The following is a 26,734-nucleotide window of genomic DNA, read 5'->3' on the forward strand; positions in this document are numbered from 1 at the left end:
TATCTGTGTATTTAATCTCAGTGTATGCATCCGAATTGCAAAGTGCCTACACAATCTTTCAGTAGTCAGTAGACAGTACCTACTATCCGTGCTGTATACTTTTAGTATCTACTGTTCAGTAGGCGCGCACAGTGGGCAGATATTTGTTCCTACTTCGTCTGATTCATTCAGTATGGAAGTGAATGTTACCCGAACCGGCCACATCCACCTGATTTTTTTGTTTAGCATTATTCAAGAAGAGTAATGCACATATACAGTAAGGTAAACAAAAAACAGCATCACAATGTAAATCACATAAACAATAGATTAAATAATAAAATAACATGCATTACATACAGGAAAGTACAAATGAAAGACAGTAATATACAGAATATAAAGTGAAATAACCCAATAAAGACGCATACATAAATATGGAAATCATTAATTAAATAGAGGAGGAAAGGTTTTATAATAATGCAGACATTTGTTACATTTTATGTTGTTAATTAAAAGACGCTATTTCAGTAGCTTTAACTCTAGATTAAAAATGGATTCAATTAATCCATGCTCTTTTGTTTTGATTTGGAGGCGTACGTGAAGTGACGTCTTGTGTTTAATTTCGCATAGCATTGTGGGTGGTAAAATACAATTCATTTCCTGAAAGGATGCATCCGATCCATTCTGCATAAAACCCGGAAGTTAGTATCCATACTGAAATGTTCAGTATACTGAGGTGGACCCCAAAAATGCCCACTGAATGACCATGAAGGTTCAGTCTACTGAAACCCTCTACTGAAAAGTATGCACTCCATACTGAACTGTGGGTATTCAGAAAGGGCCCTAGTGTGTGCTCCCTCGTGTTGCCAGTTCCTAGTGTGCTCTTTGTCCTAGCATTCTTTACTATCGCCTTTGTGTGTTTGATCTCTGCCTGTTTTTTGACCCAGTCTTTTTGTCTTCTCTTCTGGATTTGTATGCTGATTACTTTGGACTGCTTTAAACGATTTGCTCTTTCTGTGTCTGCCCTTGAATCCAAAGTGTGCATATCTTTGTGTGAAAAACCTGATTTCCAGGGAATGTGTTGTAAAATTGTTTTGCAGGTTTTACAGATATTTGGTCCATGCCAATAACGATCAGAAAACAAAGCGTAGATGTGAACCAGATTTAAATTAATCAGTTCAACCTTTGCTGTTATATTCTGCACAGAGATTGATTTTTGGTTTGTCAGAAAAGGAGTAACAGTATTCGAGTCTGAAGAAGATAAGTTCACGAACAACCTTCATCCAGGTCAGACACACTGGGTCAAGTCTGCAGAAAATGGTTCTTATTACGAGCAGAGCCAGATACATTTTTGATCTATGGTTCAAAACTTAAACTCTGATTCACTTTCAATTTTCTGCAGCCACCTTCCCATTAGAAAATAAGACACCAAAGCCAAAGAGCTTCAACACTCAATGCAGCTAAAGCATTCTCTACCATTATAACCAATATTCAACCTCAATAAGATTAACAGAGAAATATTCAAATATCTGCATCTGCCATTTCTTATCCTTCACCTCTCATTGGTCTCCCTCAAAAAGCAATTTTTCTCATTTGTGGCGGAGAAGAAATCTGAGCTTTTTTTTGAATGAGTAGTGAGAACAAATATATCCTCTGGTTTCTCCTTTTAACTTCTTAGTAAATGGTCAAAATGAACCACAACTAACACACACTACACTGTGAGGTTTTGTGATGGAGGAGTTCACGAAGAGCTGGAGGTTCATTCAACTGCAGAAGATGAACTTTTCTAAAAAAAAAAAAAAGCATCTCAGATGGGTTGTAAGGGATATTTGTCACGTCAGTATTGGTATATACTCTGATGGAATAGAAATGCATGATGCCCTTTCCAGGATATATACAATATGTTGTGGCATACAGATGAACCGCAAAGAAGCTAGAGGCCGTTTTCTCTGGCCCTCGTCTCAATGCATTTCAGAGGTGTTCTTTATAAAATAGTAAAACTCCAAACCCCGATGGCTGCCACGAGGTAATGTCAGAATCTGCAGTTCTGTTCTCTGTGGACAATAAGCACAGTGACTGAATGTCAGGCAAACACCAAACTGCAGGAGAGGTCAACTTCAGCCTTTGTCCAGGTCTAGGTGTACAAAATAAGGGGTTTAATATCCCGTTAAAACTAATCTTCAGTTGACTAACAAGAAAAAGTTATCAGTGTGACAAACCTCAGGAAAGCCCTACCACCAACATTTCTTACTGCTAGCTTGTTGAATAAGGAAGCTTGGTCAATACTTCAAAACATGACAAAGTAAGGTACCACTCTCTAGCACATGTGATATGTGCAGGGCTACACATCAAGTTAGCCAAAATAAATATGCAACAAGCAACAAGTGGTTGTAAAAGGGATTCAACATTTGTTCAAAGTTGTTTTTTGTTTTTTTTAAATGACAGCACTACACACGATATATCTGCAGTAACTTGCTTGTTGGACAACCTTTTTGGTTTCTGACATACAAACATACTTAATTTACTTCAATCATTATATGTTGTGATGAACCTAAACATTTACACGCAGTAAGATGTGGCTGTAGTGCATATCTGTCTGCATTGGACTAATTTTGATCAAAAGACAGTCCACATGTGCACACAATGAATAAACTAGTTTACTGTGTGGGTTAGATGTCATCATTGCAACAGAGTTTCCCTAGTCTTAAACAAAACAGTTGTGGTTTCTTTTCTATATATCCTTTTCTTTTTGTATAAATATATATTGTACAGTAATGAATGACATATTCCACCTCACACTAAAACAATGCATTGCAGTTTCCCCTAACAAACTGAAGCATAAGGGGTGCAGGCGAGCCAAGCGGACATGTCACGGGCCCCATGTACGGAGGCTGTAGTCCTCTTCAAGCTGCCATGGGTCAGAATCCATCCAGACATTTACTGCATGTCTACCCCCCCACCTCTTGCTCTCAACTCACAACATGTCCTGTTTGTCTTCAGCTGTCCTATTGATGAAAGGCAGTGAAGCATATTAGTCCCGATTTGACTATGCTAAGGAATAAGAGAGCTCTTTCAAACCTAGCCGAACATTAACACAACGTTTTCTAATTCAGTGTACATACTTTCATAAGAAACATCTTTCGCAGCCACCTTAAAAGAGCCTCACCTCTCAGCCACACTTGGCCTTTTTTTTTGTCAGAAAGAGAATCCCTCGCTTCAGGGGAGCAGAGACAATGAGCTTGGCTGAAGAAAGAACCGTGAAATATAAAATAAAATTGAGACAAAAAAGAAAAGTTGAGGATGCAGCCAAAGGCAAGGCAGACTCGTTAAAAGGAAACGCATAAGCTTCACTTCATTTTCATTCCATGCTTAAGAAAAGCCATAACTTCCCCCCACCAAACCAAAGATTCTGTACTCCTCTTCTCAGCTCTCTTCAACCGTCTTCTTTATCTTATCCAACCAACTTCAACGCATGATCCAATTATCTAGACATTTCTGTTGAATGGTATACATTCCTTATTTCTTGATAATACAAAATGGTATGCAAATAAGATTATTTGAAGTGCATGAATAATGATGTATGCTTTTATGTGTGTGCAAGTGACTGTTGAAACTATTAAACAGGATCTCCATGATGAACAGGCCAAATCTGCACACAGTGACTGCAAACAATGGCAGATAATTTATTCAACACATGCATGAATGCATATTAACTTCTTTAACGTAGGCAACAGATCTTCACGACAGTTGTGTCAAATGTTAGAGCTTAAGTGTTGTTGTGTTTTTTAGTTAATCTGGGGAAAGAAAGATTTCAGCTGAAGAAGACAAAATATTAAGAAATTCAAATCTGACTGCATGTACCAGATTTAAGTTACAGCTGTGGTTCCCAAACCTCATTTGCCGGGCCCCTGTTTGGAAGATGAAAACATTTTGAAGCCCCCCAAACACTCAGCATACACATCAACATATATTGACATACACTAAATACACCAGGGCCCAAGCAATATGGGGTTTTTGGGGCCCAATATCGATATTGGGGATAAAACAAAATCTGACACCGATATATCATACGATAAAGATAAAATATGGATATACATATTTATTGCATTGAACCCTCAAAATGCAGTCATCAAACACTTGTGGAAAAAGTTTCATAGACAAGGTGGTCAATCAACTGGAAAGTAACTGCGCATACGTACATCACCGCCTGACACTCGTGAGAGTGATAGTGCTTGTTGTAATTCATATAGCACACTCTGTTAATGACAGAGAACTGCTTGTGTAATAAAATGAAACGCAAATGATATCTGCGCATATCAGAGATAACATTAGCCGATACAGATAGTCACATGATATGCTAATATCGGCCGATATTATCGGGCTCTAAAACACACCGTCAGTCAATAAATTTGTGACGTTCGGTGAAGATTCATTTTCAGACTTACATTTACCTGGAAGTCCTCTCACAAAGTTCGCAAGTTACAGTCACAGTTAAAAAAAAACAGACTTCATTGTTTTTTTTAAGCCTTGCCAGCCTCCCTGTCATACCTCCAGCCCCCTCCCTGAGTCCCACACCTCACTTTGAGGATCACTGATCCACAGCAATCAGAGAAGCGGACAACACGCATGTATTGTAAAAGTGTATAAAAAAAAAATGTAGATGGCAGTCAGACTTTTTCAAGGACAAAACGTTCAGAGTGAGTAGATTGATTAACAGTTTTTTACCGCCTGGGGTCACAGAGATAGATAGTTTCCATCAAGAGTGACGGCCTGACCTTGTCTGAGTGTCGACTCTGACCTACAGAGACGTACAGCCTGGATGATATCACTGACGGAGCAATACACCCTTTCACACACACACACACACACACACACACACACATACACACACACACACTAGAGGACAACCATCAGAGGAATGATTATAGAGTCCCTCAACATTGACTCTCTGAACAAAGGCAGCAGAGAACACAGAGACGGAGAGGAGGAGGAGGAGGTGGAGAAGAAGAAACTGGGAGCTACATTATTTTCAACACAATGTATTTATCAAGTCAAACAGGGAGGAAGAATGATTCTAATCATGACTACTATGTCTCACATATGCTGGTGCTGCTGCTCTGAATTTATGTTTGTGTGTCTAAAGGCTGTGATAGGTGTGTGAGTGCGCCTGCTGCTGCTGCTGTCGGTGGGCTGATAGGGCCTCTAATCGGCTCCGATAACGTGGGACAGCCTGTGACTTTGCCTGTGGCAGGGATCTTAGAGTATGTGTGTTTGTCTGTGTGCTTGATGTAGAGTCACAAATAAAATACTTGTATGTCTTTTGTGTTAAGAGAGAAAAAAAGACTGTGCTCAACATGTTTGGTTTGTGTTACACAAAGAGAAATCATGTTTGTGTGTGTGTGGGAGTCATCCCAATGGCTTAATTACAAAGTGACATACACTCTGGAGAGCCGGTTACTCCTCCGCACGGCTCTAGAATGAACACATTTGCAGACAAAATGTCAGCAAAACATGCACCTTTTCTAAATATTGAGTTAGACCAAAGTCAAACAGTTGCTCTCTTTCCTTAAATCACATGCCCACATATGGCTCAAACATCTCAAGTGGAGAAAATCCTCACTTTTTATGGCATCCGTTCCCAATCTGCACCGTACGATCCCCCAACTCATCATGACCATATGCTGAAAGTTTTTATTCCCCACTTTATCTCCAATTCCCCATAGAGCTATTTTGCTGAACACAACAAAGTCCTGTTTCTCCGTAGCAGGAGATCTCCCCACGCTCAATCTGTCTGCGTCTTTGATTAATCACATAACTCGAGTGTGTGCTGAGTGTGTGCTGTCTGCTCCACCTCTTTAGGTAGCATTAATAGATGTATACAAAGTGACAGGTCTGAGCAACAACCCCTTGGAGACTCTATGCAGATACAGGAAAATAAGCAGACACATAGTTTCGCTCATGGAGGAATCACTGGAGTTATTTCATGTACAGACTGAGCAGCTGGTTCAGAGAGCTGGAAACTTGAGCACCATGGACAGCTACAGCTCTTCTCAGAGCAGACGATCACGTCGGACAAACTATTCTGCACTGTGTGGAAAAACTTTTAGATAGATTTTTTTTGAAAAATATAAAAGTGTTCCTGTCATGGACTGTAATAGAGCTGCAACAGTGAATCGATAATTAAAGGTGTTGGTAACTAATGTGGTTGTCCATTTGTTGTGTTATTATTATTGCGTCACTCTCCGTGGCCCTGAGACGTTGACATCACACTGAGCCGAGCGCTACTTGGTCAACTTAATCTGTGTTCATGTGCCATTTACATAAACTTTACTTTCATGTATTACAATAATGATAAACTGTTGTAGAGCATATATTTGTATTTTTAGTTTAGTTTAGTTTAGTTAGTCCAGGGGTCTTTTAAAGTTTTTTGATTCAGCAATTGGATTTTTATATTTAGGATTTCATTTTAACGGCTCAGGGACGTTCTAGTCACAACCTTTTGTTGTCTGAACATCTGCGTTATGTTTTTGAATAAAGGGCTGGAAATTAAAAAAAAGGTTTTATCAGATTCACGGATTTCAAAAAAAGTAATCGTTGGTTGTAGCCCTAGACTTTGACCCATTCATGGTTAACATGGCAAAGCTTTACCTCAGATAAAGATTCAACCAAGAAGAGTTAATCACCTCAAAGACTAAACGACAAACTCTTTAGTGTGGAAGGAGGGAAGGAGTGAAGAAAAGTATGCGCTACAACAAGACTCCTACACAAACTAATACCATGAGCTGTTAGTTTGACAAAAAGAAGTAAGAATAGCTCAGGGCCACTCCCTGTACTCAGTGTGTGTGTGTGTGTGTATGATCTTCACACCAGTAACTAAGTAATAGCATCTATTCCTGCTCTGCCACTTAACGGTACCAGCTAAGAACTGTTGCATGCTGAAGTTTTGCACTGAGTTGCATCAGGTTTTACATGCACATGCACACACGCACACACACACACACACACACACACACACAGCCCCCACATGCCCTGAACCTAACTCTGCTGACTTCTTGTCGGGGTGTTTTGACGCTTTCTGTCTTACTCCCTCTCTGATTGATCATCCTGTCTCTCAGGTTATCTGCCTGTCGCTCTTTTATTTGTCTCATGTTGCAACCGTTGCTCAGTATGATGCACGCTTGCACTTTATCTGTCGCTGAATCACAAGTTCAAGAGCATACAATCAAAGTGTTTTTGAACTGGTTTTCATCTCAATAGAGTCATCTAAATATCTTTTCTAGCCGACTCCCTGTTGCACTGAGATGGAGCCGCCCCCACCCTAAACTCGTGTCATCTGAACCACAAAAGAGCAGCAGCACCTAATGCATGCAGTATATATTCACTGCCACGCTCCGATCGGTGCTTGCTGTTGGAGCGTTTACTCGAACGATAGCTGATGCAAAATAATACAGTCTCATCTTCCATTCACAGAGACAATACACACATACTCACACAGACATCGCACGCACACAAATACACACTCACTGGCATGGATTACATTAGAGTGATTTACAGTTGATCTTTAGCAGTTGAGAGCTGGGGGGAAGCCTTTTACTTTCTCATTTGGAGGAGTGAGCCAGCCTCCTCTGTCTGTGGATAGAGAGGAAGATGGATAGTGTGGTAGAGCAGGAACACCAAAGAACATCCTCTAAACGTGCAGAGAGGGACAATCAGTGACCACACACACACACACACACACACACACACACACACACACACACACACACACACACACACACACACACACACACACACACACACACACACACACACACACACACACACACACACACACACACACACACACACACACTTTCAGTGATGCCCCAAACCCTGACATGAAATATGAATAAAAAGTTTGTTATCAGAGCCCGACCGATTTGAAATTTTGGGGCCGATATCAGGAAAGCCAATAGTCACTGGATATGCTTATACCGATATTATCAACTGGCTGATTAATCAGTCAGGCTTTATTTGTAATACTGGTGGAGGGTTAAAAACACATATGTTCTGTGAAGAACAAGAAGGTGTCATGACTTAAAGTTTAAGTGGGAGTCTTGAACCCAAAAGCTGAGCACATCATGACAATAATATGATCATTTTAATGGCTTGATAACACGTTCATTAGTGAACAACAATAAGGAAAAGGGAAACAGTGTTTCCTCTGTGTTTTGACAAGAAGTTATTGATGTCATCTTGCATTATGAACACTTTATAGACCCACAGAGGCAAATCAAGACAGACTGACACAACGCTAGCATTCTTTAATTGATCCTCTGGTCTTACAAGATTGCGTTTAATGAGCATGTTTGTGTTCATAATCATTAATAGTTTAGTCTGCCACTGGGACTCTCATGTCCTGAAAAGAATGAAATGACAGTAACCTTGTACTGAATTTCAGAACTAGGAGGATAGTTGTGTAATGGTGCACTGGGGTTTCAAGCAATCTCAATCCAGTTGTCAACTCTAAACAAGAGATATCACTTTTTTCCTTAATCATCAATCCACACAAGCCACCTTAAATGGCACACATCTTACATCACATGCAAACAAGCTTGTACGTACACTGCAAGCTAACGCACGCTATGGAACAAACTTTATCCATATTGAGTTTCACCTCACTGTGATTACATTTTCTTTTATTTGCTGCTACGGCCGTATCCGTCCCTATGGTCTGTCATATTCATTGGTGTGAATCACGTCCAATCATATCCACTCCTAAACTGACCTGTGTACCGTCAGAGGCTGGCCTGAAAACATCCAGTGTCAACCAAAAACAAACCACAACATCCAAATCCATGTAGAGGACGGGGTCTCTGCAGACACCGTCACCACCACACATGTATGGAGGCCCATAAAGGTCACCAGTGCATGCAAAAAAAGTCGAGCTGATACTTTTATGGAGCGCCCTCTCCTGAATCTCAGGAAAAACTACAAACTAAATTTTAAATCTGAGGAAGTGGTTAGAGTTCAAATATGGTCTTTTCCTCCACTTTTGATCTGTTTTTGTTTTTTTTTGAGAAGCAACATCCAAAAGCACCAAAAACACATTTATATGGACAAAAGGTACGTACAGTATGTGTTTTCATTAACTGTAATCAGAAACAGTCTCTGCACCATATGTGTGCAGCTATGAGTGTGAAAGAGAGAAAGTCAAATGAATGCAAAAAGAATAATAGGTGCCTGCAGTACATATATGAAACTCCTTTCCTTTGGTAAACACATACACACACACACACCACACACACACACACACACACACACACACACACACACACACACACACACACACACACACACACACACACACACACACACACACACACACACACACACACACACACACACACACACACACACACACACACACACACACACACACACACACACACAGCTCAACACCCTCACCACCACCACCTCACAGACCTCAAATTAATAGGGTTTGGTTCATCTGAGTGTTGTGACCTCAGGCTATATTCAATAGAAGCGTACAGGTTTCATTCTCGCTAATGAAGGAAAGGCTATTTATTTCAAGGTGAGTCAAATAATAAAAAAAATATATTTTAAAAAACATGCTGCGTGTTGGAAAATAAATTACACGGAGAGCTGTGAAACTGTCAAGGCCAGCGGCTTCTACACACAGAAAAAAAACACCTCACAGGGAAAAGTTCATTTATTTTATCTGGATGGTATTGTACAGCCAGAAGGGAAACTTGAAAATATTGAAAATAGACTTAAAAGCAAACACTTCAATTGTTCCTCCTCACAAAAGGTAAACTGAGGTGAACCTTGAGTGGCTGCAATGTGGAAAAAGGACGCTGTTGACTTAACACTGACTGCACTGGTTTAGGGGGATTGGCCAGTTATGATCAATACCACAACTTTGATGTACAATATCATCCCAAGTGCCATATACTGAGTCAGTGCCTATTATAAAGAGGATTCCCTTCCTTTACAGGCTATTCAAACTGTGAGAGTCTGAGCAGCTCTGACTCAGCCTTCCACTCAAACAGACAATATTAGCGGCACATCAGCCGAGGGGGTATGACAGGGAGAATGAGGGGGCAGTGAAGACATAATCCCCCCCATTCTTATGGCATCACTTTTCTCCTGGGCTGCTTTTTCTAGCTATGAGTTGAGCCGGTTGTCAGTTCCAGACCTGCCTGCCTGGACCACTTTCAAAAGTCTGGAACTGATGATGTCTTTTGTAGTCAGACTTCTGATGTAATAACAGGTCCACAGTGTGTTTAAAAGATGTCCCACAGCTGTCAAGTTTGAGCAGCACACACACAAAAAAAAATTACATTGACTTGCATTTGTAATGGACCAAAATTAGCAGGCTGGTTCTGCAGAGCCAGGCATTGTTGTTCAATGTTGTATTGCAACAATACAGATTTCCAAGCGGCATTTAATTCTTGTTTTAGCTCTTTTTGAAAGTAAGCTATTCAGAAATATACCTACTGGTACAAATAAGGTCAGCTGAACCTAAACAATCACAAACACAGTCAATGCAAAGACAGGTATAGATTTAATTTGCACTAGGGAATTCCAACTATGCAAATCACTCAAAACAAATTACACAAATCTGTGTCTTCTTAAGATCACTATGCATTCAACCAAAAATGCCTCCTCATGTTAAAATTCTCCTGACAACCTTGATTCCAACTTATACAAATCTCAACCCGCTCCTACTTTGATCACAAACTTGGTCTAGCTCACACACACACTCAGAAGTAGCGAAAACATGTGGAGAGAGAACAGAGCGACACGTTTCTTCATAAACTTGACAACTAAACTATTGGCTTAGAAATGAGGTATCTCCTCAACCTTTTGAGGATGATGTTAAAAGTTATGTTTAGTTTGCATGACAGTGATTGTAACTTCTGATTAAATGAAGGCTCACAGTCTTGGGCTGCCTGTGACTCACACGTGTGAGCGCTGCCCTTGTAGCTGCTAAAGGTAAACTATCAGCGGCACATCTGCTCCATTATTGGTTATTAACAGTCTGTAAATGTGGCCACAGCATTACCAAGATGATACACGTTAGTGGGAATAGTATCATTTTCAACGTGCCTCACAGAAAAGAGCGTCTGCCCTGAGTCATGCCATGATGTCAGTGAAAGCAGCAGCGACTCCTGAATCTATATTTTACACGCAAGGAGGACACACAGAATCTGCATGCACAGCGGTGAGTTCTCTGACTACAGACAGACTTTTATTGTAAACGAGCAATGGAAACAAGATAACTGGCGGTTTTGGTTTGCATCAAACGACAGACAAATTGGTCACATGATTGGCATTGCAGGCTGCGATGTGACTATTGCACATGCACTAGTCGCAATTAGGATGATCAACTTTATTGTTCAGCCTAATTACAAGACAAATGGTTGTTCTGAAACCCACTCAAAAACATACATTTTTAAAGTTATTTGCATTTCTCACCTTGAGGAGGGACCAAACAAAGTTTTTGGGAGGGGGTTTCAAACAAGTCAGTTATTGCAATAAAATAATTCTGAAATCAGCCAGATTTAAGCCAATATGGGACTTGATAAAAATAAAAACAGTGAATCTGCAACTAACTAACGACAGATTTATGGATGCTCTACATCCTGGTCCCGCGTCTGACCAAGCCAACAGGTCATCAAACTGGGCAGTGGTCACCCCCGAGTAGCTGATGTCCCTGGAGAATGTTTAAACTGACCAATTATTTGAAGGATGAATATTTGCAAGATGTGTTTAACAAAAAGAAAAAAGAAAAAACACAAATGATGAAACAGAGTTACAGGATGTAAAGATTTCCTTCACGCCTTCTGTGAACACAGCTAAGTTACACGGACAGCTCCATTCCAATGGACTCTTAATATGATGGTGTGAAACACTTGATTATCTATTTCATAGTTCCTTCACATATTGAAGCCACAAACCAACACAATGGACCGAAGAGATAAATACCTACATTTTGTTGTCTGCCTGCCAGAAAAGCCTCCCATTAGAACCATACCTCAGTCGTCTCTATGTGACAAAAAGCACTCCCCTCCTTGAAAGAAAAAGCCCGTTAGAGATTACAAGCAACAATCCATCCAGTGATTATTTCAGACAGAAACCCCGACCATCAGATCACTCAGACGTGGATAGAATTCAGGGGACTGAACCTACGAGTACCAAAACATCCTTAATACAGAGTTGGTTTCATTTCAAGTCTTCTAAGAGGCCTAAAGCCTGAAAAAAAAAAAACGACATGTCCACCCATACATTACATCCAGTTTGGAGGAAACATGATGGGGCCTGAATTCTGCTCAGGTTTGGAGGATGTGTATGTGCTCTGGCTTCTTACAGACTGTTGTTTAGGGATTAAGTTTCAAACATAGCATTATGAAATATGCTAACTTTCAGATATGAAATTAAAGACCTCAAGTTCTGCCAAACTTAAGCAAATCCTGTATGTGGCCTAAACTGAAAGATGGAAAAAGGTCTTTGGTAGAAACATGTGGCAATTTCAGCTAAATTTGTTCCAATTCGATACATCCAAGAAACAATGATCCTCATTATGAGGATAACAACATGAAGTTTCCCACGTTTACCTTTTGGGTTGTAAATAGGTACATAAACATACAAGTTGTGACGATTGTCACTGTTCTGATACTCAGAGAATCAGGGGTATCATAAAAAAAAGAAGTCAGCATCTTTAGACTGGAAATCGCCCGAGATCTCACAGTGTCTTACAACAGCATCTGGTAAAAGCAGAGTGTTACGTGTTTCAGCTCATCAAGTCACCTCCTCGGTAAAAAAAAAAAAAGAACTGCTTTGATTTGCAAGCAAATTATCTAGTACTGCTGTAGATTCGAGCTGAACCACTAGTAAAGCACAATGACTTTGATAACAGCAGTGTGAAGGGTGAACTGTGATGTACATCTGGCCCCTGTAGAGCCAGGCTAAAGTGAAGCACTTTTCATCCATTACACAGCGATTTGTAGAGGTTGTATTAGTGGTATGAAGTAGAGAAAGAAGAAGGAATGTTTACTACTTACAATAAGATGTTTGCAAAGTAGACCAGACGTCTGAACGTGTCTTCAGGTATGTCAGCCTGTGGAGAAACAACAAAGACATACAGTATTTAAATTTTTACTCTACTTCAATGCAAAGACTTTAGAAAGGCAAAATAGAAAATTAAGTGTATGCAAGTGCTGGAAAGATTTTTATTCTGGTGTTTTACTTCATCTGTAGATATTAATATAAAAATGTATTCATATATAAAGAGGTTTTTGGGGGCGTCAGTGGCCTAGCAGTTAGGTCACGCATTATGTACGGAAACTGTAGTCCTCCAAGCGGGCAGCCAAGTTTCAAGTCCGACCTGAGGCTTCTTTCACGCATTTCATTCCCCATTCTCTCTCTCTCTCTCTCTCTCTCTCCACAATGTCCTACTCTCTCCACTGTTCACTCTAACAAAGGCATGAATGCCCAATAATAAATCTTTAGAAAAGCAAAGTGAACCATCTTTTACTGTATTGGTTACGTCCCAATCTCTAGCCAATTGCTAAAGCAGAATGTTTTTATCCATGTCAATTCAGTGAGGAGCATCTGACATCATGCAGTGCAACACAAAAGACAAATGTTTGCATACTAATAGGATAGGGTCTAACTTGAGACCATTTGATTCTGTACAGCTTTTAAATACACTCTGAAGCTGTTAGGAAATGCAGTTAACGAGCACCAGTCATGGGTTCGAATAAAGCTTTGGCCCTTTGCTGCATGTCATCCCCCACTCTCTTCTCAACATGTTCAGTCTCTCTTCAGCTATCCTATCTAATAAAAGGCAAAAAGGCCAAATATACAACTTGAAAAAAAATGCAATCATGAGACCCGAATTTTGGGTTATGGTTAAGATTTCTAAATTAATTAAATGACTAAAAACTGTACGAAATGATTAAAGATAAGACCATATTTACTGAATTCCCAGTTGGGAAATTTACATGTTAAATCAAAGATCACATATTACACAAAATATACTTTACCATGTTTTTCTAACACTAATATGTGCCCCTAGCCTGTACTGTTTGTCCCTTCTCCCTTTCTGTTCTGCAGCCCAGGTGAAGCCACTAATTGAATAACAAGGTACACCTGGCCTCAGAGCTTAAAAGGCCAATGCTGGCTGCAGGAAAAAGGAAGCATTTGGAGTTGGGACTACCGTGTCGCTCAGTCAGGGATTGTCTGTTGTGTTTTGTAAAATTACTTTCTAATTTGATCTTTGTTATCATTAAGTTCTAGTAATTGTAATAAATCCCTTTATTTTGACTTTTGTTAAGGTGTTTACTGTCTTTTAATGGGTCAATGTGTGGTTTGTTGTTAGCCCCATAGGGCCGCCTTATGGCGGGGCCTAACAATAGGTATGATACAAAAACAGATCAGAATGGATTTCTAATAAGAAACTTCACAGACATGTTTTGCTGAGCTCTGAGACTCATTTAAACTTGTTGAAAATGTTTATAATACATGAGCTTTGGGGTCAGACTGGGTTTGTTCCTGGATGCACAATAGCAGATTTTCATCTCAAAAACTGACTGCCCAAACCGAAGAAAATACTTTGTTTGGTCTAAGAACCGAACTTTGAGCTGCCTATCTGAATGGAGATCAGTTCTTCAAATGGGTCTAATTGGTTGGAACACTGAGGGATGGGTGGAGGGTGAGAGGGAGCGATGTCTTTTGTTTTTCTTTGAGAGACTGGTGCTACAGTAAAGTGCGACATCTGCGGGACATCTACTCTGAAAGCTGCCTATTATACCACCTTTAAATGATAAACCAAGGTTTTTGGATCCTTTAAAAAAAAGAGAGGAATAAACAAAACACGGGGAAATTTGAAATACACCACTCAAACACAGCTTCAAACAAACAAACTCTTCTCAGTTTGTTAGAATTAAAACACGGGTCTGTTCTTCACAAGGTGTTTGTAGCTCTACCGGCAGCTATACTTGAAACTGAAGTGGAGTCTATAGATAGTTGGATCAGTGTGGAGCCAGCCAGCAGGCCAGACAGATGGTGTTTCATTGCAAAACAATTTCCACTAAACAGATACAGACAGCTACAGCATCGGCTGGCAGCCGCTCGCTCTCTACCCTGCTCTCCCTTAAACCTGAGCAATTAAAATATTTCTCCCTCAATAACAGGGGAGAGGGGAGAGAAATACTGGAGATGCAACTCTCGCTGGTTAAACGTATCATGCCAAACTATGTTTCCATGGTAACTGTGGACCACAGAGGCAGTACAGAGGAAAGGGAAGTAAGCTGAGAAAAAAAATACACAAGATGCTGCAGGGACAGATCAGTGGGACTGTCCTTATTTCAACTCCGACTACTGCTGCTTTCCAAGCTCTAACTGCATGTGTGTGTGTGCGTTTATTTGTAAGATGTGTTTATGTGTGTGTCCCTAAGGCTTTACAGTCAATGACCTGAGGACCAAAGCCACAGCAACAGAATCTGCAACAACAAATAAATAGGTAGATAATCAAGAAGACCACACTGCAAACCTCCCGATCCCATTACACTGAACAAACTCCAACTCCCATGGGCCTCTGGTCTATGTGTGTACATACATGAGCATGTATTTGTGTTTCATACAGCCTGTCCCCACGGACTGAACAGAGGCAGCTCTTTATTTGTCCTCGACAGTGAAAGAGAAGCACAGTAAACACGGGGACTGTAAAGTTGATTTAGTGGACTCTGCGTCTGTGTAAACATCTACACTGGATGTTGTTGGATGTGACGATGGGCTACGTGTATGAGATTTGCAGCACATGTTATTTGCCTTGGTCTCTGTTGTTAATTATGCTTTTGATTGGAGCTGCTAATTAGGATAGTCAATCATTCTGGCCTTTTGTTTTCTCTCCCCTGCTTTTCTTTCTTCCAATCCACCTCTCTCTCTCTCTCTCTCTCTCTCTCTCTCTCTCTCTCTCTCTCTCTCTCTCTCTCTCTCTCTCTCTCTCTCTCTCTCTCTCTCTCTCTCTCTATTAAACCTTAATCATTCAGTTTTACCTTAACCTGTTATTAGTGTCCTGTGTATAAACAGAGGTTCTAGAAATCTATAAATGTAGGTCTAGTGCCTCAATCTAGTGTGTGTAAATTTAGGCAACAATACATCTTAGGTATGCTTAGGGAAAAAAAGTTGGATCAGTACAAATATGATCGTTGAAGACTTTTTTAAAGAAAGTTAATCAATGTTATATAACGAACATCCTCTATGTCTCAATATTATAAATGTTCATGTGAATCCACTTCAATTGATACAATTAGCATCATCAGTCCGCCCCATTTTATCTTCATCATAGTTGTAAATGTTAATAATAGAATGATCATGGGACACAGATGGCCTAGCGGTTAGGTCGCATTAACAGGACCATGAGGGTTCAATTCTGTAAAAAAAAAAGAAAAAAAAGATTATGACTTTAAACTGCTGATTATCATTGTTGTATCTGGAGAATATGTAATGTGAGGTGCACACGGTAGGATTTCCGGCAGATTTACACACCATTTTTTTAGTGTACAATGAGGCAGGATGGTCAATCATGGCCCGATCAGCTGCTCCCAACTGGTCGGATGACTTTCTGGCATGTTTGAAATTTGGGTGGTAAGTCTGCACACACTGGCACACTGAGAGCAGAGCCACGAGCATATCCCCCAATGTCAGGGCTTTTTTCTGCGATCTACCTGCGCAAACTGAAAACGTCCAACATCACCATGGCAACAACAGGCACACCGGTATAATCTGTCTTCCCCCTCTGATCATTAAAGGCTTTGTCAGGAAATATCTGCAGACCTCCAGCCATTTTCAGACAGGGAAAATGTGTTATATGCTATGTTTTTCTAAACTTGTGTGTGTCTGTGATGCTAAGTGCGTGTGTAAAAAAGAGTTTTTGCCTCTGTGTGTATTTGAGTCATGCATATGAAATAAGTGAAATACAAATAGATCTAACTTCTGACCTCCATCTAAGGTAATTCCCAATTAATCTTGGAGAAAGCTCCAACCCGTTTTCACTCGTACAGTGTGAGCTCTCAGGTCATGTCTGACAATAAGGTCTTGCAGTGTGAGAATGTAAATTGTGAGCTTCGGTCTTTTGTCGTAAACAAGTCAGTCGTACTTTCTGAGCTGACATATCGCCACAAATTTTGTACAACGGGTACAGTGTATGCCTGGGAATAATGAGCCTAAGTAGCTAAAACATTACAGTGGATGTGTTTGATGGATGTTAAGAGTTTATATTTTCCTGTTAATGGTGTACTAAGGAAAACAAGGGATGCAAAGCAGAGACTTGAAATACAGCTACCAGCAGATTTTAGAAACGAGGAGGTGTAGTGTAAGTAGCATGTTAGCATCATCTTTACTGCTCTCCGATTACAAAGGATGCATTCAAGGACTTTATTAAGGTCACTGATTATGGTGACATGAGTAAGACCGAACAAAATAAAGAATTAAAGTAGAACAATATGTTTCAGGACACCCAGGCAGCCTGTGACAACACCTATGTGGTTTAAAATAGAAGCACATATGTTCATGCTGGCTGCTCCAGTTTCTTAATCCATCTGACTTCATGGTAGTGATGTCACTGGTCTGTTAGAGATTAACTTTTGCATGTAAGGGCCTACGAAGATGGACAAAAATATAAATATATAAATTGTAAGAAACCTGTGAGCTCCAGGCACAGAGATTAGTTGCCATTCAGCTCCCTGCAGAGAGTACAGACAAAACTTTTACACTCAACAGTTGTCACACATTAATAATCCATCAACGAGATAGTTGATGAGAGCGATGCTTTCTGGCAACCCTCTGTCAAATCACGGATGTCGAGTTGTCCTAGACTGCACCAGCAGGGACAGTGAACTGTAACTTTGTTCACTGTGATGGATTACTTTCTCAAGCAAGCTTTCCAGTTTCTGCATGTTGATTTCCATATCGTACTGAAATGAACTGAAACCAATGTCTGCCTGGAAGGAAGGAAATCAATCATAAAAACTCCTGCTTAGCTTTGAAGAATGGCCAGCAGTAATGCACTCGACATTATTTATAGTTAATTGGCTCAAACATGCAAAAACCCCCTATCATGGTTCTGTAAGTTTACGATTTATTTTCCTGTGAGTATCTAAAGTCCGGCCATGAGAGCCCGGGAAGCAGGGGTGAGATATTTCTGCCTGATACAGTCTGATAACACATGAAAGATGTTCTAAACAATGGTTATGATCCATGACGCTTGTACACAGTGTACCAAAAGTATGCAAACATTCCTTAACCAAAGTCATTTCTCTGCCAAACTCATGAACACATGAATCTTGTATATTCAATATAAAACTGATACAGTTCAGCCCTCAGTGTCCTGAGGGCATAAACAACCTCTCGTCTGCTGTTTTATTTGTCTCTGCACTCACAGCGCTCTCAGTTGAAAACAGGTTAACTTTGAGAAAACAACCACACTTGTCAACGTCACTTCTACCTCACAGAACAATCAAAATCAAGTATGTGTTCTAATACTGTATTAGCTTTGTCAACTACTATGGCGGTGGAGAAACTATTATGACTTGTCTTTTGGAGGGTACAATTTCCAAGTCGAGAGCAAAGACTGTAAATATGAATGGATGAAGCCTGAGTGACATCACCCATCTGTTACGGCAGGGAGCTCCATAAGCCGCCATGCTGGAAATCTTGTCTCAGCCTAACTTTCAGTCAACCTAACAACAGGCTGAGAACTGGAGCTGAGGAGGGTTTTAAGCCTTGTGACAAACAGTCACATTGCAGCGGCTTGTCAATCAGTTCAGCTTCGCTGGTGGCACAGTGGTTAGTGCGCACGCCCTATGTATGGAGGGTGTAGTTCAAACCCAACTTGTGGCTCCTTTCCTGCATGTCATTCCCCTCTCTCTCGCTCTCCCTGATTTCCAACTCTATCCACTGTCCTATCTCTCCAATAAAGGCCCAAAAAAGCCACAAAATAAATATTTAAAAAATCAGTTCAGCTGCGCAACTAACTATGGATAACATATATAATTCATAAAATCAAAACGGATGCTTTTTAAAAAAAATTGCACAGTGTGTGCCCATGAGAGACAATAACTAATCAGACCAATATCGTCTTTGTACCAGGCAGTAAACATGTTTCTAAAACATTTTTTTTGTTTGTGGTGTGTTTGTGACTTCCGGGCCTCTTGGAGCCAGCCTCAAGCAGACACTCGACGAACTGCAGGATTTTCAACTTCCGCATTGGCTTAATTTTTCTACACTGGAGTTGAGAAACTGAAAAGCACTTTCTGCCTTTTTTGCTTAAAAATAAATAGTTGACTTGTTGTTTTTTGTAAAAGTCATCATGATGAGCTGGAATATCCAGAAACCCCAAAATTATGAAATAATCCCAGATTTTGTATGTTTTGCTAAATTTAGACTTTGAATTATCTGCAGATTTAGAAAAGTTACTGAATTTCCAAAATGGAACTAATTTTTAGTAACAGCAGCCCTAATCTACTTCTCCATCCTTCCCCATCCAGTTGTCAATAAATCATTGTTTTTTGTATATTCAGACATTTAGATTCTCTACATTTGGTTCATGTCTAGATCTAAAATCATACATCTTTAAATTTGAACACAGTTCTTATAATAAATTTAAAAATAAATAATTGCTTCATGACATTGGACTGCAAATCATTTTTTTTTTAAATGCAGCAAATCAACTATGTGACATTCTGAGGTGTGCACTGTGTCCTGCGGGAGCGGGTTCTACACAGCCGCTCGGCCCCTGTCACGCTGTGATTTATTGAAATATTTCCTTGACCAAATGAACAAACAAGGCTGGTCGTGTTTCCACTCTGCAGCAGCGTGTGAATAACGAACACACTGGAGGAATCCATGCACAGCGCCACCCTGACACAACTCTTATGGATATTAATATTTTATTTTCTTGTCACTCTATATTTATTTACCAATGTTTCGGCTCACTCTCCCCACAGTATTGAGACAATCCATCCTGTCCGATTTGCCCGGTTAAACAGGGACTGGGTGTGGGTGTGGGTGTTGGGGGGTGGGGGGCTGGAGGATACAGCAGGAGAGTGTTTTGAGAAGGTAATGAGAGTGTTGTGAGAATGTTATTAGGGGCTGTAAGAGGCCCGCTGAGGCGTGAGGGCAATGCTGCACTTTGAAAAACCACTTAGACGCCACTCGTGACCTGGAAGTGAAAGCAATCTGTGATCTATCTCATTCAACCTTTCTTTGGACTCTCATCTCTTCTGCTCCCCGTCTTTTCTCCTCCTGCCTGTGTTCTCATTTAGATCCCAACACAAAACTTTTAAACATTCACAGCCAGCAAGTGGGTATGTTTGTGACGTCATTCCCAAACACGCCCACCCCTAATGCTGAGTTTTGCTTCAGACCGTTGAAACTCAGCCGGGTACCACTGTGTTTTTATTGTAGAAACATCCTAATGTTTGTACCATTACAAAAAGCTCCTGATCCTTCTCCTCCACCTGCACGCTCTACCCAGCCCCAACCTATAGACTGGCATTCACGGGCATGGTATAAGTGATGTGACACATAGTCTCAGTGCTGTGACACATTTGGTTCCTGAAGAGGCTTTTTATTACCTAAGGATGGCAGTCGCCATCTTGGAAATTCTACCTCAACCTCACTTTTGATTTATATAGAAAGAGGCAAAGATGTAGAGAAGAGGCAGGCCTTAAGCCTCCTGGCAAACAGCTACGACACATCCACCTGTCACTCAACTCAACCACACCCCTGATTATGCAAATGTTTAAATATATCCAGGGCTTTAAAAGTCAAAACAGATGAGTTACAATAAAATTCACCTCTTGTTAAGTGTGAACCAATAAAGAAATGATCTATTGGTACAGGGTTCTTTTTAACCAGGATGTACATGTTTATTTCTGCTGTAAAAGCAAAAATAGGCATTTAAAAATATGGGACCTAATTGACATTCCTTGGATTTTGCAGCCTGCCTCAAGTGGACTCTCAAGGAACTGCAGTTTTTTGCACATCAGGCAAAACGCCAAAGGGGCTTAGTTTGTACATATTTCATATTTCAGTTGAACACAATGTTCGGAGCTGATTCTCAGAAGTTCGTATGATAAAATGTGGCACTTCCAATTGAGTCCCATTCCTGTACTTGAGATTTGAAGGTAGGGCTTAGAGCTAAACAGGGAAAAGGCCTTTCCATCTACTTTGTCAAGGGTAGTGAATTACAGTAAAAACATAAGGGGGAAGAGATCGAAAAGGTCAGCCAATCAGAAAGAAAGGCTGTCAGTTTCACACTAGAAATGCGTTCAAAAATTCTGCTAGATCAAAGAGCAAGACTGGGCCAGATTTATTCAAAATAATCTATTTAATGTCAGTTGATGTAAAAATCTCATGAAGTGATTTTATTAAGGATAACTCTAGACATCTACTCCTGACATACAACAGTCAGAATTTTCTTCAAGGCAACAACAAGGGTTTGTCAGTGTAGAAAATTAGCTGTGTGTGTGCACTGGAGGTCTCCAACGAGGCTCTTTGCACACTTTATCTCTGTGACAGTTCAACCTAAACTGGAAAACTTCCAGAGAGGAGGAAGGAGGGAGAGCAGAGGAGAGTGAAACAGAGGTAGGCAGAAAAAGACTTTTAATGGGCTCCTTCAAATTGAAAAGAATTCACCCCTGGATGTGGGAATCCAATTCCTTCCAATCCAATGGGATTGGCATTGAGCAGGGTAAATAAGGATGGATTGTTTGTCCGTTAGCTGGCTGTGCCGTGAATTGGCCTTTCAAATGTAAAGTGACAGATCCCCCCCTACCCAACCTACTCACACACACACACACTTCTCTTTAAGTCAGCTTCTCTTGTTCACCGCCCTCCTTCGCTCTCCACAGTTTCTGTCTCTATCACACAAAACCAAGACAACTACTCCTAATGAGGAAGCTAAAGTCACCTACACACATTCACGACTACCCACCCACAACTCCTTCCACACATACACACACATTTACACACTTAGCAACACATACACCCAGACTAAATCCCACTATCATGTGATTTGTGGCAGAAAACTCGACTTTGCTTCTCCACACAAGAAGAAATAACATTGGGTGAGAAAAGGGGCAACTTTGCTGTCATGATGCAACTTAGTGTAACCTTCCGGCCATTTCTCAGAGCACAGAGAAAGTAAAGGGCTATTTCAACAGTGATAACGATGATGAGAAGGGGGCCTAATAAAAAGAGACAGATCACAAGACGGGGAGGAGAGCTGAGAGAAGAGGACAAGAAAAGGTTACCAACAGGGGGCAGGGAAAAGAAAGTGAGAACTATTATGAATACAGAACTGCATGAAAAGGCGGAAGGATATAAAGAGGCGCAAACTTAAAGGTAGAGCTGTGGAATTAATGATCTGTGACTTGAAACACATAACAGCAGGTGGTAGCTGGATGTTATTCAGCTGAACTCTTCTACAAGTCTGCTAAAACTAAATTCAAGGCAGAGACTGATGTCATTAACTTCAGCCTGAAGCCGAGCTCTGCATCCAATGAAACATGCATGCACATAAAGATGATTAAAAGGCCCTGTGGTTGACCTTCTCTGTACAACAGGTTGTATATTCATGTCGACAACTAACCTCAACCTCCTCCCGTTGTACAAAAAAGGAAGCCAAAATAACCCCGAGACAGGATGGTGCTGACATGTTTCACATTTGGAGCTAGACTGAGCAGTAGGGATCGGCTGGAAGAGCCGCCGTATTGACGTAACACCACTTCCGCTGACAAAAACACGCATTTGACTTACTGATGAAATGGCAGAGACCCCTGAGGTCGTCACATTACGCAGCAGAACTGATTACTGCGTGGGTATGAAGCAGACACTCACGGTTATGGAAAGTCTATGACTCTTGATTTGGTTTTTATGACGTCTCCTCTCACAATTTCTCAACTGTGGGAGCCGTTTTAAGAAAAACATGGCTTATTCTCAATATCAGGGAAAAGAACTACACTACCCACGATCATAGCGTGTCACAGTGACATCTCTGTTTGGTGTAGTTCGCCGTTACCATGACAACGTTTTTGCCCCTCACTCCCTTGTGCAAATCAGGCTAGCTATTTAGTTATCTAACACCGAATGTACTCTAAACCTTGTTACGCCTCAGTGAATGTGATTTCTATATTCACACAACACAAACACCAGGATAGTGCAACACTTGTATTAAAACTGTAAACACTATGAAAACGACAAAAGTCACATTTAAGAAGAAGGGATATCATTTGCAATATGTTGTGGGATGGGTAGTTCCTTGACTGCGAAAAAAAAATGTACATAGTCTTGGACCGTAGCCTTTTTTCTCTGTTTTTCAATGCCATTTTTGCGCCGAATGAAATGCATTGTAGTCACGAGTACTGGGGTAGCTGGTTTTCTTTGTTCCAGGCTTCTATCTTTTGATATAAGGATTTTGTGAAATGTCAAGGAGGGATTTGAATGGGGAAATTTATTTTCGTACACAGAGCCGCTGAAAAAGCCGGCGGTCACTGTTGAGCTCTATTGCATTGCGAACTAACGTTTGTAGGTGGGTGGGATTGTTGCAGAATTATGCAGACCCACCAAAGCACAAGTATGTACTGTTAAAAACTGCATAGACTTAACCAGTATGTGAACAAATGAAATCTCCCATGCACTGTGTTATACACATGCCAAAAACCCTAATGCACTTTTAACATCACAAAGAAAATACTAAAACACAGTTCAACTGTCATAACAAGTAATTAAATAGCTGAACACAGAAAACGTAAGTAATAAAGTAGGTCTACGTTATAATCGGGATTGTATTGGTGGTTGGAAACCCAGCAGCAGCTAGTGTGCAGCCAGCCTGCAGAAGCAGGTCCAGAGAACTGCAGAGGGCACATCCAAGTACACTATTCAACATTTGCAGTTACCAATAAACTGTCCGTTCATCTTGTTAATATCATAACATTGTCAAAGAAAGTCTTTACTTACTCAGAAACTCTGCAGGAATATAGTTTTCTTCCGTGCACACAATATTCCGTATGCTAGCGACTACCTTAGCTAGTTAGCATTAGCTCGTAATGTGGTCGCAGTATTAAACGTGAATGAACTGGATTCAAACAGCTCACTTTTCAGCGCAATAGCCTACCAAATAAACAGAAGTCAACTTCAGAAAACCTCGCCTACTTAAACCGAGCGTTTCTTTCTCCAGTTCTCTGTATCTCCGTCGTGCCACTCTGCCGTACCGCCCCTGTACACCTGATGAGTGACACCTGTCAAAAACCCGTAAACAACTCTCACCGGTGCATGACAGGTTCAAGGACAACTCGAAAATGACAACTTTTTTTTTACTCCACAAATATTGTTTCTAGCTGAAATGTATGGAGCCGCTGAAGTCCCGAAAAGTAAAAAAAAAAAAAAGTGCGCACAAGATGAGTGTCAATAAGTAAGGTTTGCCTTAGCACTTCAGTCAAATACTTTTCAAAGAACCCGTTTTCTAGCCTGTAAGTTATAGAATTGTACTGTAACTTAATTTATTATCATGTACACATACAAACATGTGAACATCGTTTTTTCATTTTTCTGCAGTCTGTTAAAGCAGCAACTTATTTTTTATAACATTCGAAGGTATAGCCTTGTTGTTATAATATTTCAGTTATGTTGAGTTATCTCCATAAGACTGAACTGAACTATTGCCGAGGCAAATTCATTCCAAATTAACTTTTGAGATAATTATAATTATCTTGTGCGGACAAGATATTTGTTTTTTTTACTTTCGGGACTTCAGGGGCTCTGTAATGTGACAGTGGGATAAAGAAGATAGTTTTGAACTGGTTTCACCAAAAAAGTATGTATTTTAAGCCTTTAAAGGCAAATGAGGAAAATGTTACAAAATTTATAGTGACACAGGGTATACTAGACTGCAAAAAAGAATGGAAGCTGAAGCCTGAGTGACATCACCCATCTGTCACTGCAGGGGGCCTTGGAGTCCCATCGCCGGCTGTCGCCATGCTGGAAATTTCTGTCTCACCCATAACTTTCAGTCAGCCAACAACCTTAGTTACATCCACCCCCATCCCCCCAGGCTGAAACATCTTAATCTTGCCGTAAAAACTAGCTTTATCTACCTTTTTTTGAATGGGTGACTTATGCTGCCTCAAGCAGACACTTGAAAAACTGCAGGATTTTTCACTTCCGCATCAGCTTCATTTTTCAACACCAGAGGTTGCTGCTTGGGTAGGCCTACCACTAAAAGTCAACGACAGTTTGTCCTTTCATGTACTTCTACGGGTGATTGATTGGTTTAATCTGGAAAATGTAAGTAACTGAAATCTTGAAAGCTTTATCAGCTGCTCCTTACCAGTCTAGTTTACAATCCCCCGCCTATGTCCACCCTGATGTCCTTCACCTATCTTTCTGTCACAGGAAACGTGACATCATCGAGGTGCTGTGGTCCAAGATTAGGGCCTTACTATCACCTCACGTCCAACACACCAACACATAACATATTTAGTTGCTCAGCAGAGGCCCAAGATTGACTGAGCAGCTAACAGGATGAGAGCGGTGGGTGATGGCTGCCTGATGATCCATGATAGCACCGAGCGAGAGTGAGAGAGCAACACTGACAAAGACGCAAAGAGAGACTCAGAGAAAGAGACAGGACACCACGTCTCGGCAGCTACCATCGATTGGCCTCTCCCACTAGACACAAAGATGTCAAATCCAGTTACATGCTCTCTCTCTCTCTGTCTTTCTCTCTCTCGATACCTGCTTCACCTCATACCTCCTGCTCCATATCCAAGAAGTCCTGCAACTTCCTCCCCTCAGAATGATACAGCTTCACAGGGTATGGAATTGATAAAAGAGCAGCATAACCATGCCATTGGATTCAGTTATTTGGATGGTAGCATTCCAAAATGACAGGTGTCAAGGTCAATGGGCTGCTCCTTAATCCAGGCCTTTCCCTCAATGCTCTGATCATATCCAAGAAGGAACTGAGACAACTTAATAGGAGTAAATACGTGTATCAGTCCTCAACATATCAATTAGATATTGAAGACTTTCCAAACATAACTAGTCTTTTGTATTGTCCACACACATTTAATGAAGTTTATGATGTTACCAGACGACACAATCCTCATTTGGGACACTACTGGGGATGAGTAAAAGGTAAATGGACTTGAGTTTGTATAGCATGTCACACAATATTGAAGTCGACGGCAAAATGAAAATCATTTTAAGTGGTCTTGGCAAGTAAGTGTAATAATAAGAAGATCATGATTTTTTAATTCCCACGGTGGACAGCAAGTGTTAATTAAACCCAGGACAGGGGTGCTTTACTAGTCTGGTTTGAATTGGTGGTAAACAGACATGAGCTTGTGTAAGGCTTTTGTAGTCTTCTGACTTCTCAAACCGCTTTTACACAGCAGGTCACATGTACACATTTACACACTGATGGCAGTGGTTGCAAGACCATCAGAAGTAAGTCATCCCATTCATTCGCCACCGACAAAGCAGCGGGAGCAATTTGGGGTTAAGTGTCTTGCCCAAGGACACGCTGCTGCAGGAGCTGGGGATCGAACCCTCGACTGAGCCACAGCTCTGCTTTACCTGTCCTCTTACTCACAACTTTTCCTCGCTCTTCTCTTCCCCCCTGATAGTAAGATACTTGGGGGAGGTCGTGCATACAGCCTTACCCAGCAGGGTGAGTTCTGGCCTG

General features: G+C 40.8%; 1 protein-coding gene across 5 annotated transcripts in view; it reads right to left on the reverse strand.

Annotated features, from left to right (window-relative positions):
• The window catches only part of LOC132955687 (RNA binding protein fox-1 homolog 3-like), a 548,807-nt gene that overhangs the window by 362,141 nt on the left and 159,932 nt on the right, over positions 1-26,734 (reverse strand). For all 5 annotated transcript variants that reach the window (XM_061028634.1, XM_061028638.1, XM_061028637.1 and 2 more), the window contains exon 3: positions 13,044-13,099. The gene's annotated coding sequence lies outside the window, so the exon portion shown is untranslated. The remainder of the gene's footprint in view (positions 1-13,043; positions 13,100-26,734) is intronic.

The sequence above is a fragment of the Labrus mixtus genome, chromosome 21, assembly GCF_963584025.1.
Source record: "Labrus mixtus chromosome 21, fLabMix1.1, whole genome shotgun sequence".
Taxonomy (NCBI): Eukaryota; Metazoa; Chordata; class Actinopteri; order Labriformes; family Labridae; genus Labrus; species Labrus mixtus.